Source organism: Chiloscyllium plagiosum, chromosome 44 (genome assembly GCF_004010195.1).
Source record: "Chiloscyllium plagiosum isolate BGI_BamShark_2017 chromosome 44, ASM401019v2, whole genome shotgun sequence".
Classification (NCBI taxonomy): Eukaryota; Metazoa; Chordata; class Chondrichthyes; order Orectolobiformes; family Hemiscylliidae; genus Chiloscyllium; species Chiloscyllium plagiosum.
Window position 1 is genome coordinate 8956942 of NC_057753.1, and position 9567 is coordinate 8966508.

Here is a 9567-nt window from a genome sequence, read left to right on the forward strand (position 1 = left end):
CTGGTGAAGTCCACATTGATGCCGTGGGGTTGAAGTGTTCCGAGGCGGAAGATGAGGTGTCCTTCCTCCAGGCGTCGGGTGGGGAGGGAGCGGCGGTGAAGGCGGCCCAGGACCTGCATGTCCTCGGCAGAGTGGGAGGGGGTTTCAAATGTTGGGCCATAGAGCGATGGGGTTGATTGGTGCAGGTGTCCCGGAGATGTGACTTGACTCTCCAGTCTCTCCAATGTTGTGTAGATCGCATCGGGAGCAGTGGATACAAAAAATTACATTGGTGGATGTACGTGTGAAATCTTCATACAAATGCAGCCTGGGTTCGATTCCTGGGCAGCGAAGCAATTTTCAGTAGAGCTACGAATACACATTCGAGTCTCCCTGGTGGTCTAGTGGTTAGGATTCGGCGCTCTCACCGCCGTGGCCCGGGTTCGATTCCCGGGCAGGGAAGCAATCTTCAGCGTCTTGATTTGCCACCCATTCTTCTTAAATGCCCTGTGCAGTTATTTATTGATCTTCATAGTTCCTGGTTGCTGCAGTGTGCAGTGGCTCATTGAAATAGTGTCCTGATTCAGATTTGCTTTTATGTGTAGTGATGATTGCTTCTGTCGTTAAGTACTTGGTTTGCGTGCGATGTTTTCCTGTAGACGCTGTTTTGAATTTACCATTGACTGTTCGCTCTACTGTGACATCTAGAAATGGCACTTTGTTGTTGTTCTCCTCTTTTGTGAATTTTATGCCAGTAAGGAGATTGTTGATGGTGTTGTAGGTTTCCTCTAATTTGTTTCATTTTTGATGACAAAAGTGTCATCGCTGTAGCGGACCCAAAGTTTGGGTTGGATCGTTGGAAGGGCTGTTTGTTCGAGTCTCTGCATTATTGCTTCTGCTAGGAATCCTGATACTGGTGGTTTCGTGGGTATTTCGTTGATTTGTTTGTAGGGCTTGTTACTGAATATGAAGTGGGTGGTAAGGCACAGTTCCACGAGTTTGACAGTGCTATCTTTGCTGATGAAGATGGTGCTGTGTTTGTGTCTTTGGTTCTTCGAGTAGTGTCTCCAGTTTTCTTTGGCCGCGTTGATGTTAATGGATGTGAACAGAGCTGTGATGTCAAAGGACAACATTATTCCATCCTCTTCTATCTTAGTGTCTTTGGTGTTCAGGAATTCTTGGCTGGAGTAAATGGAGTGGAGTAAATCTTGGTGTTTTAGTCTTCAGTGGAGGCCTTTGACTAGTCTGTATTTTGGTGTTCCAAGTGGTGAGACTATGGGCCTGAGGGGAGCTCCTCGTTTGGAGAGGAGGAGAACAGCAACAAAGTGCCATTTTTAGATGTCACAGTAGAGCGAACAATCAATGGGGAACTTCAAACGAGCATCCACCGGAAAACAACACACACAAACCAAATACTTACACACAGAAGCAATCACCCCAACACCCACAAACGAAGCTGCATCAGGACATTATTTCATTGAGCCACTACACACTGCAGCAGAGAGAAACTACGAAGAGCACAAGAGAAATACGTATATAGTGTATTTAAGGAGAACGGATACCCAATAAACCTAGTCCGCCGATTTCTCAGTGATGCTTCCAAGCTGACTCTCAAAAATTCGGTTTGTCCCTCCATTCTTTCCTGTATGTTTTTTGTGGGTTTTGAAAGCTTTTGCAATCCTCTGACTGAGTATTGGAGTTGAGACGTTATGTTGTGGCTGTACAGGACATTGGTTAGACCACTTTTGGAATATTGTGTGCAATTCTGGTCTCCCTCCTATCAGAAGGATATTGTGAAATTTGAAAGGGTTCTGAAGCACCAATGGGTCCACAGAGGGGAAGGGGCCCTTCTACTGCCCTGAGTGTGGGAAGGCTTTCAGTGATTCCTCTGCCCTGCTGACGCACCAGTTGGTCCACACCGTGGAAGTCTGTTCACCGGCCCCAAGTGCGAGATGTCCTTCAGCAGTTCTTCCCACCTGCTGAGACACCAGTGGGTCCACATGGGGGAGAGTTAGTTCAGTTGCCCTCAGTGCAGGAAGGCCTTCAGCAATTCCTCAGCCCTGCTGAGGCACCAGTCCGTTCACACCAGAGCGAAGCCGTTCTCCTGCCCCAAGTTTGGGAAGGGCTTTACCCGCTCCTCCACACTGCTGAAGCACCAGCTGATCTACACGGGTGGTGGGAGGGGGACGCCATTCTGCTGCACTGAGTGCGGGAAGGCCTTCAGGAATTCCTCCGCCCTGCTGAAGTAATAGGGTGTCCACACCGGGAGAGGCCCTTCAGCTGGCCCGAGTGTGGGAAGAGGTTCATGTTTTCCTGCAACTTGCGGAAGCACCAACGTGGGCACCAGCGCTCCCAGCAATCAGATCCCACACGTGGCGCTGCCTTGAGTCACACCCCAGGAATGAACCTCCTGCCAGTTCTGACAGTGGGTGCAGTGGGAGAGTAGGTGGGCTGTTTTTGTTTTCTGCTGGACTGCAATTGTCTCCCCCACCCCCCACAATCACAACCCCATGATGGCACAGGGTTAGCACTGCAGCTTCATGGCACAGGAACCCAGGAATAATTCCACCCTTGGGGGTCTGAGTGCTATTTATGGAGTGTAGGAAAATGGATCTGACTGGGTTACTCTTCGCAAGATCAGTGCAGACGTGTTGGGCTGAAAGACCTGTTTCCACATTGCTGAAGTTCAACCATCCTATGAGCTTTGCTTTCAGTGGACACTGCTGCTCATTGAGCCCGAGACTGCACATTGCCAATGAAATGATCCAGAGAAACCTAAGACCGCAAGAACATGAGAGCAGAAGTTAGGCCATTCAGCCCGTCGAGTCTACTCTGCCATTCGTTAGTGACAAAAGTAGTGCAGATGAGATTAGCTACAGTGTGGAAACAGGCCATTTGTCCCAACAAGTCCACACCGACCGTCCGAAGAGTAGCCCATCCAGACCCATGTACCTCTGACTAATGTACCTAACTCTATGGGCAATTAAGCATGGCCACTACACATGACCTGCACATCATTGGTTTATGGAAGAAAACAGGAACGCCCAAAGAAAACCCACGCAGACACTGGGAGAAGTTGCAAATTCCTCACAGACAGCCGCCCAAGGGTGGAATCAAAGCTGGGTCCCCGGCGCTGTGAGGCTGTAGTGGTAACCACTGAGCCCCTACATATTGCACCCAGAAATACGCAAGCAGGAGGTTGGGAGAATACAGCAAGCCAAGCAGCACCAGGATGTGGAGTAGTCAGCGTTTTGGGTATTAACCCTTCTTCAGGACTGAAACGTTGACTTCTCTATGAGAAACGATTTACAGGAATGTTGCTGGGGGTGGAGGATTTGAGCTACAGGGAGAGGCTGAGTCGGCTGGGGCTGTTTTCACTGCAGGATCGGAGGCAGAGGAGTGACCTAATAGAGGTTACAAAATCATGAGGGGCATGGACAGGGTAATAGACAAGGTCTTTTCCCTGGGGAGGGGCAGTCCAGAACTAGAGGGCATAGGTTTAAGGTAAAAGGCGAAATATATGAAAGGGACAACTTCTTCATGCATAGGGTGGTATATATATAAAATGAGCTGCCAGAGTATATTTGGATCAGATGCTGTCAAATGGGACTCGATTAATTTAGGATATCAAGTCAGCATGGACAAGCTGGACCAAAGGGTCTGTTTCCATGCTGTTCGTGTCTCTGACTAGTGTCTCTAACTTTGAATAGTTCAATCTTGTTGAGCTCACCTCCTCAAATGTTTCAAATGAATCCCTCCGAGCGATACTGTTTAAAAATGCTGAGTTGGGCAAAGTATCCCATCAAGTTCAACACAAAACAAGAGTTGATGAAGTCAGAAGTCGGAACACCAAGGGGACCAAAATTGATCACAATATTCCAGGTGCAGCCGCATCAACGTCCTGTATAACTATAACATAACTTGCCAACATCGATACTCACTTCCCTATGTGATGAAGGCAAGTGTGCTGAAACCTTTCTTCAGTGCCTTGTGTACTGATGTAATCAGAATATAGGACCTACTTTAAACTAATGCACAATCCAGCTGCTTGGAGCCCAAAAGCAGAGTAGTGCTGCGTGTGTGTGCTGGGCAGATAACCCAGAGGTCGACGGGTCAAAACTGTGTGATGCTATTGCTCAATGTCTCCGTAAGCTGCTTTCATTTGCAAAGGTGCTCTGTTCTGTATCTTGCCTTTGCATCTGCTTCCCAAATCTTCTTCAGTGGAGGAGTGGCAGTGCCAACAATCCCCCGGAGCTGGAGGAAGGTCCGAGCTTCAAAAAGCGGGGGGTAAGGTTGGAGGTTGGATTTGCTCAAGGTTTGTATCTATTAACTTATTCAAATGGTACCAACTGTATGGTGCTATGGTTTACATTAAAACTGGAGGATCATATCAGAGTGTTTATATTTAGCAGTGGTAGTTCATAAAATGCACTCCCTGGAGGAGCACCCTCTATGATGCAGCATTTCTTGCCTTATGCCCTTCCCCCATTTCTTATCTCCCATCTTGATTTTATTTTTTTTTTGGTCAAATTAATTTCATATTAATCAGTCTTGGTATTCACTCTGTGCTATTAATTTGTTTGTTCGAATATTGTAAGTCAAAATTAATGCTGTAATTTCATATCTGATGTCAGAGTTTGACATTGAATATGCAGGTGTGAATACCAGTAAGTTGTGAAAATGCATCAAGAACTTGTGGTTTTTTAACAAAAAGGGCAGTTCACTGATATTCATGGCATTGTCTCATTTGGGAGTGATGATTCAAATCTGACCAACATACCGTTTCACGCAGTCACCCAATTTAATTAAAATTTTCTTTAATTTAGTTCAAGAAAATGGCTCCGGCAGGCTAAGATTTATGCTATCTATTTATAAGATTATGTCCATTGCTCTCAATATGGTCTCATCCACATTCAGGAAACTGGACGCAAACTTGCGGAATGTTTCAGGGAACAGCTCTGGGACTGTGAAACTAAACGACCGACCGCTCTGTGGCTGAACACTTTACCTCCCCCTCGCATTCCACCAAAGACATGCAAGTCCTGGGACTCCTCCACTGCCAAACTCTTGCTACCCGACGCTTGTAGGAAAAACACCTCACCTTCTGACTTGGGACCCTCCAACCACATGGTATCAATGTAGATTTCATCAGTTTCCTCATTTCCTCTCCCCCAACTTGTCCCAGATCCAAACTTCCAATTCGACACTAACCTCTTCATCTGTCATACCTGTCCACCTTGCTTCTGACCTATTTGGACCAACTTCATCTCTGATCTATCACCATCAATCCCTACCTCCATTTATCTATTGCACTCAAAGTTACCTTCCCTCCAGCCCCACTTCCTTCCCATTTATCTCTCAGCCCCCTTGGGCCACCCTTTATTCCTGATGAAGAGCTTATGCTCTAAACCAAGACTGTGATGAAGCAACATCCTCAACAAATAGGAAATAGCTCCCAAGTCAGATTTCATTCCCTCTTCTGTTTCCCAGTTCTTTCAGAAATAAGAAAATGATCTTCCACTTTGCGCTATCTGATGTATTATGCCACATCACTACTTCAGCCACCTTTTAAGAATCCTTCCAACCTGTTTTTCTAACAATTGTGGAGGTGACCAAAAGCAAACATTTCACTCCTCCTCAATGCCCCATTTCTCCTCCTATGAGCCACTTTGTCATGTTGTGTATGTTACAAGCAGCCGAGTGCACTTGGTTTCTGAATTGAAATTTGGTCATTGAAATGATCAGGATTAATATTTATCGATGGCTAGCTGTGTTTGCACTAACTGTAATTGTCCACTAATATGATGTCTTTTGTTCCACCAAAACTGGAAACAATGATCTGTGTTTATATTGCAGTCGGATGTCGAAAATCATCCCAGCGATCTTCACGTTATTGTAGTTTACTGTGGCCATAACGGCATTGCGTGGCAGTTTGATGTGACTAAAACTTGGATGGAAAGGATGTAGATTGATGAGAAGTCAAAATGGCAGAGTCTCTGGCCACAATCGATCTGTCTGGCTTGATTATGTGAGTGGCTGCACTTCAAGAGCAACTTCCACTCCATCACTTCAACCAGCAAGAGGAGATAAGTGTGAACACAACATTCCAACTGTGACATATACGCATTGCTTCGATGTTATTGATCAAAATCCTGGTACTCGCTCCTGAACCTTTATTATAGACCGCATCATATTTGTGAAGCAATTTAAGAGGCAGCTCACCACCATTTTTTCAAGGACGGTTTGGGAAGACTTGCTTGCAGAGCCAATGATATGCACATGATGTTGGAGACAGTCAACTCGTATGGATAGATGATTGGCTAACCAATAATACAGGAGGGATAAGGGGCATGTTCAGGATCGCAACTTGTAACTAGCAATGTGCCACAGGGATGAGTGCTGGGGCCAAAATTATTTACAATATGGATAGGAATTACTTGGATAAGTAAAGTGAATGTACTCTTGTCAAGACTGCAGTAGAAATAGTTGATTGGAATACAGGTGGTGAGGATGACATGCAGAGGGATATCGACAGGTTAAGCAAATGAGCAAAACCTTTGCCGATGGAATAGAATGTGGGAAAATGAGGTTGTGTACTTTGCCAGGAGGAAAAGTGCTGAATGTTAAATGGAGAAATCTGCTGAATAGGAGGATTTGCAAGCTCACATCCATGAACACTTCATCCAAGTTCAGTGAGTAATAGGGAAGGCAAATGGGAGGTTGGCCTTTAAATGGAGTATAAAAGTAGGGAGGTTATAGTGAACCTATATCAGACACCAATCAGGCCACAACTGAACACTGGGAACAGTTTTGGGCCTTTTAGCAAAGGAAAGATATACTGGCGTTGGATGCAGTCCAGAGAAGGTTGACCAGGATGATATCAGGGATGGAAATAATGTCTTATGAGGAGAAATGAATAGGATGTGCCTGTGGTTAATAGAAGTTCGAAGATTTCAAGGTAACTTTATTGTCACAAATAAGATTCTGAGGAGACGTGACAGGCTAGAAGTGGGAAAGTTTCCACTTGTGGGTGAGTTTAGAACCAGAGGGAATAACCTGCAAATAAGGGATTGCATGTTTAGGACAGCTGTTGAGCCTGGATTGATAAGTGCATTCAAAACTAAGATTTTTTTTTAAATCAGAAAGGGAATTGAGGATTATGGGGAAACAGCGGAAAAGTGAAGTTGATGTTTTCCATAACAATAGTGGGAGACAAAGTGCGACATCCCATGAATGAATAAAAGAAAGTATTCAGGAAAAAAATTGTCATTGAAGGGAAGATTGGGATCTAGTGATAATGGTTGACCAACCCAGAGATCTAGGTCTTCTGAGAACACAAATTGAAATCCCATTATGGCTGCTGGTAGAATTTATGTTCAACTCATAAAAAGACCTGGAAGTGAAAGTTTCTCTCGGTCCTAGAAACCAGGAAACAGTTATTCACTAAAATAATTAATTGCAGATATTGGGGATCAGCAACAAAAGGCACAATTTCTGGGGAAACGCAGCAGGTCTGGCAGCATCTGTGGAGAGAAAACAGTTAATGTTTTGAAACCAGCCACGTTTTGAAAGACCACTGCACTCAAAAACGTAACACTGTTGTCTCTTCATAGATGCTACCAGAACTGTTGAGTTTCTCCAGAAACTGTCCTTTTCAGTGCACGAAATCTACCATTCATGAACCCTGCATGCATGTATGCACGTGCGTGCGCGCGCGCACACACACACCTTGTGACTCCAGACCGACTATAATGTGGTTGACTCTCAACTGCCTTCTAGCATGTAGTCACAATTACTGTGTTCAGGGCCATGAGGGACAATGAGCAAATGTTGGATGTGCTCGCAATCATCACATTCCACAAAATATTTTCTCATAACTGAAAAACAAAACATAGATTAATGAAGGACAGCCAAAACAAAGTGCTATGGGAAAGTCGTGCCCAAATAACCTGATTTGCTTATAGTTATATTTTTAAAAATCCTCTTCAGAGAAGACATTGATTACACCACTGTTGGAATACTGCATGCAATTCTGGGCTCTCTGCTACAGGAAGGAGGTTGCGAAACTTGAAAGGGTTCTGAAAACATTTACAAGGATGCTGCCATGGTTGGAGGGTTTGAGTTAAAGGAAGAGGCTGAATCGACTGAGTTCATTTTCCCGGAAGTTTTGAAGGGTGAGGGGTGACTTTATAGATGTTTATAAATTCATGAGGGCATAGATAGGGTAAATAGGAAAGGTCTTTTACCTGGGGTGGGAGAGTCCAAAACTAGATTGCATAAGTTTAAAGTTATTGGCAAATGGAGTTTAATATAGCTAAGTGTGAGGTCTTACATTTTGTATCGTCAAATCAACGTAGGATTTACATGTGAATGGTAGGACCTTGAGTGTAGTTGAACAGAGGGATTTTGAAGTTCAGGTTTTGGCACACAGGACTTCATCAGTGATGGCATTCAGTTTAATAAACCAAATTAAAGGAGAGATATGCACCAAATATTAACGTCTACCAACAAGCACTTGCATGTCCCCGGCAGAGTGGGAGTGGGGGTTGAAATGTTGGGCCATAGGGCGATGGGGTTGATTGTTGCGGTTGTCCTGGAGATGTCCCCTCAAGCGCTGTGACTTGATTCTGCGGGGAGTTTCCAGTCTCCCCAATGTAGAGGAGACCCCATCGGGAGAAATGGATACAAGAAATGATATTGGTGGAAGCCTTCGAACTCCCGTGGCCCGGTTTCGATTTCCGGGCAGGGAAGCAATTTTCAGTTGAGCTGTCCAGCTGTCCCTGTCTCCCTGGTTGTCTAGTGGTTAGGATTCGGCGCTTTCAGCGCTGCGGCCCGGGTTCGATTCCCCGTCAGGGAAGCAATTTTCCATGCGTATTTTGGCTCCCCATTCTTCTCAAATGCGCTGTCCAGTTACTTATTGGTCTTCGTAGTCACTGGCTGCTGCAGTGTCCTCATTCAGATTTGTTTGTATTTGCAGGGATGATTACTTCTGTAGGCAAGTACTTGTTTCGTGTGTGTTGTTTTCCTGTAGAGGCTGTTTTGAATTTACCATTGACTGTTCGCTCTACTGTGACATCGAGAAATGGAACTTTGGTGTTGTTCTCCTCTTTTGTGAATTTTATGCCAGTAAGGATATTGTTGATGGTGTTGTAGGTTTCCTCTAATTTGTTTCATTTTTTGATGACAGAAGTGTTTCATGGGTATTTCGTTGACTTGATTGCAGGGCTTGTTACTGAATATGAAGTGGGTGGTAAGGCACAGTTCCACGAGCTGGACACTGTTATCTTTGCTGATGAAGCTGGTGCTGTGTTTGTGTCTTTGGTTCTTCGAGTAGTGTCTTCAGTTTTCTTTGGCCACGATGATGTTAATGGATGTGAACAAGGCTGTTATATCAAAGGACAACATTATTCCATCCTCTTCTATCTTGGTGTCTTTGGTGTTCAGGAATTCTTGGATGCAGTAAATGGAGTGGAGTGAATATTCGACTTGGTGTTTTAGTCTTCAGTGGAGGCCTTTGACTAGTCTGTATATTGGTGTTCCAAGTAGTGAGACTATGGCCTGAGGGGGGCTCCTGGTTTGAAGAGGAGG

General features: G+C 44.9%; 1 non-coding gene across 1 annotated transcript; it reads left to right on the forward strand.

The window, feature by feature from the left end:
• The first annotated feature begins 369 nt into the window (after window positions 1–369).
• trnae-cuc lies at window positions 370–441 on the forward strand. Its single transcript has one exon. It is a non-coding gene; the product is annotated as a tRNA-Glu (tRNA).
• The last annotated feature ends 9126 nt before the right edge of the window (window positions 442–9567 follow it).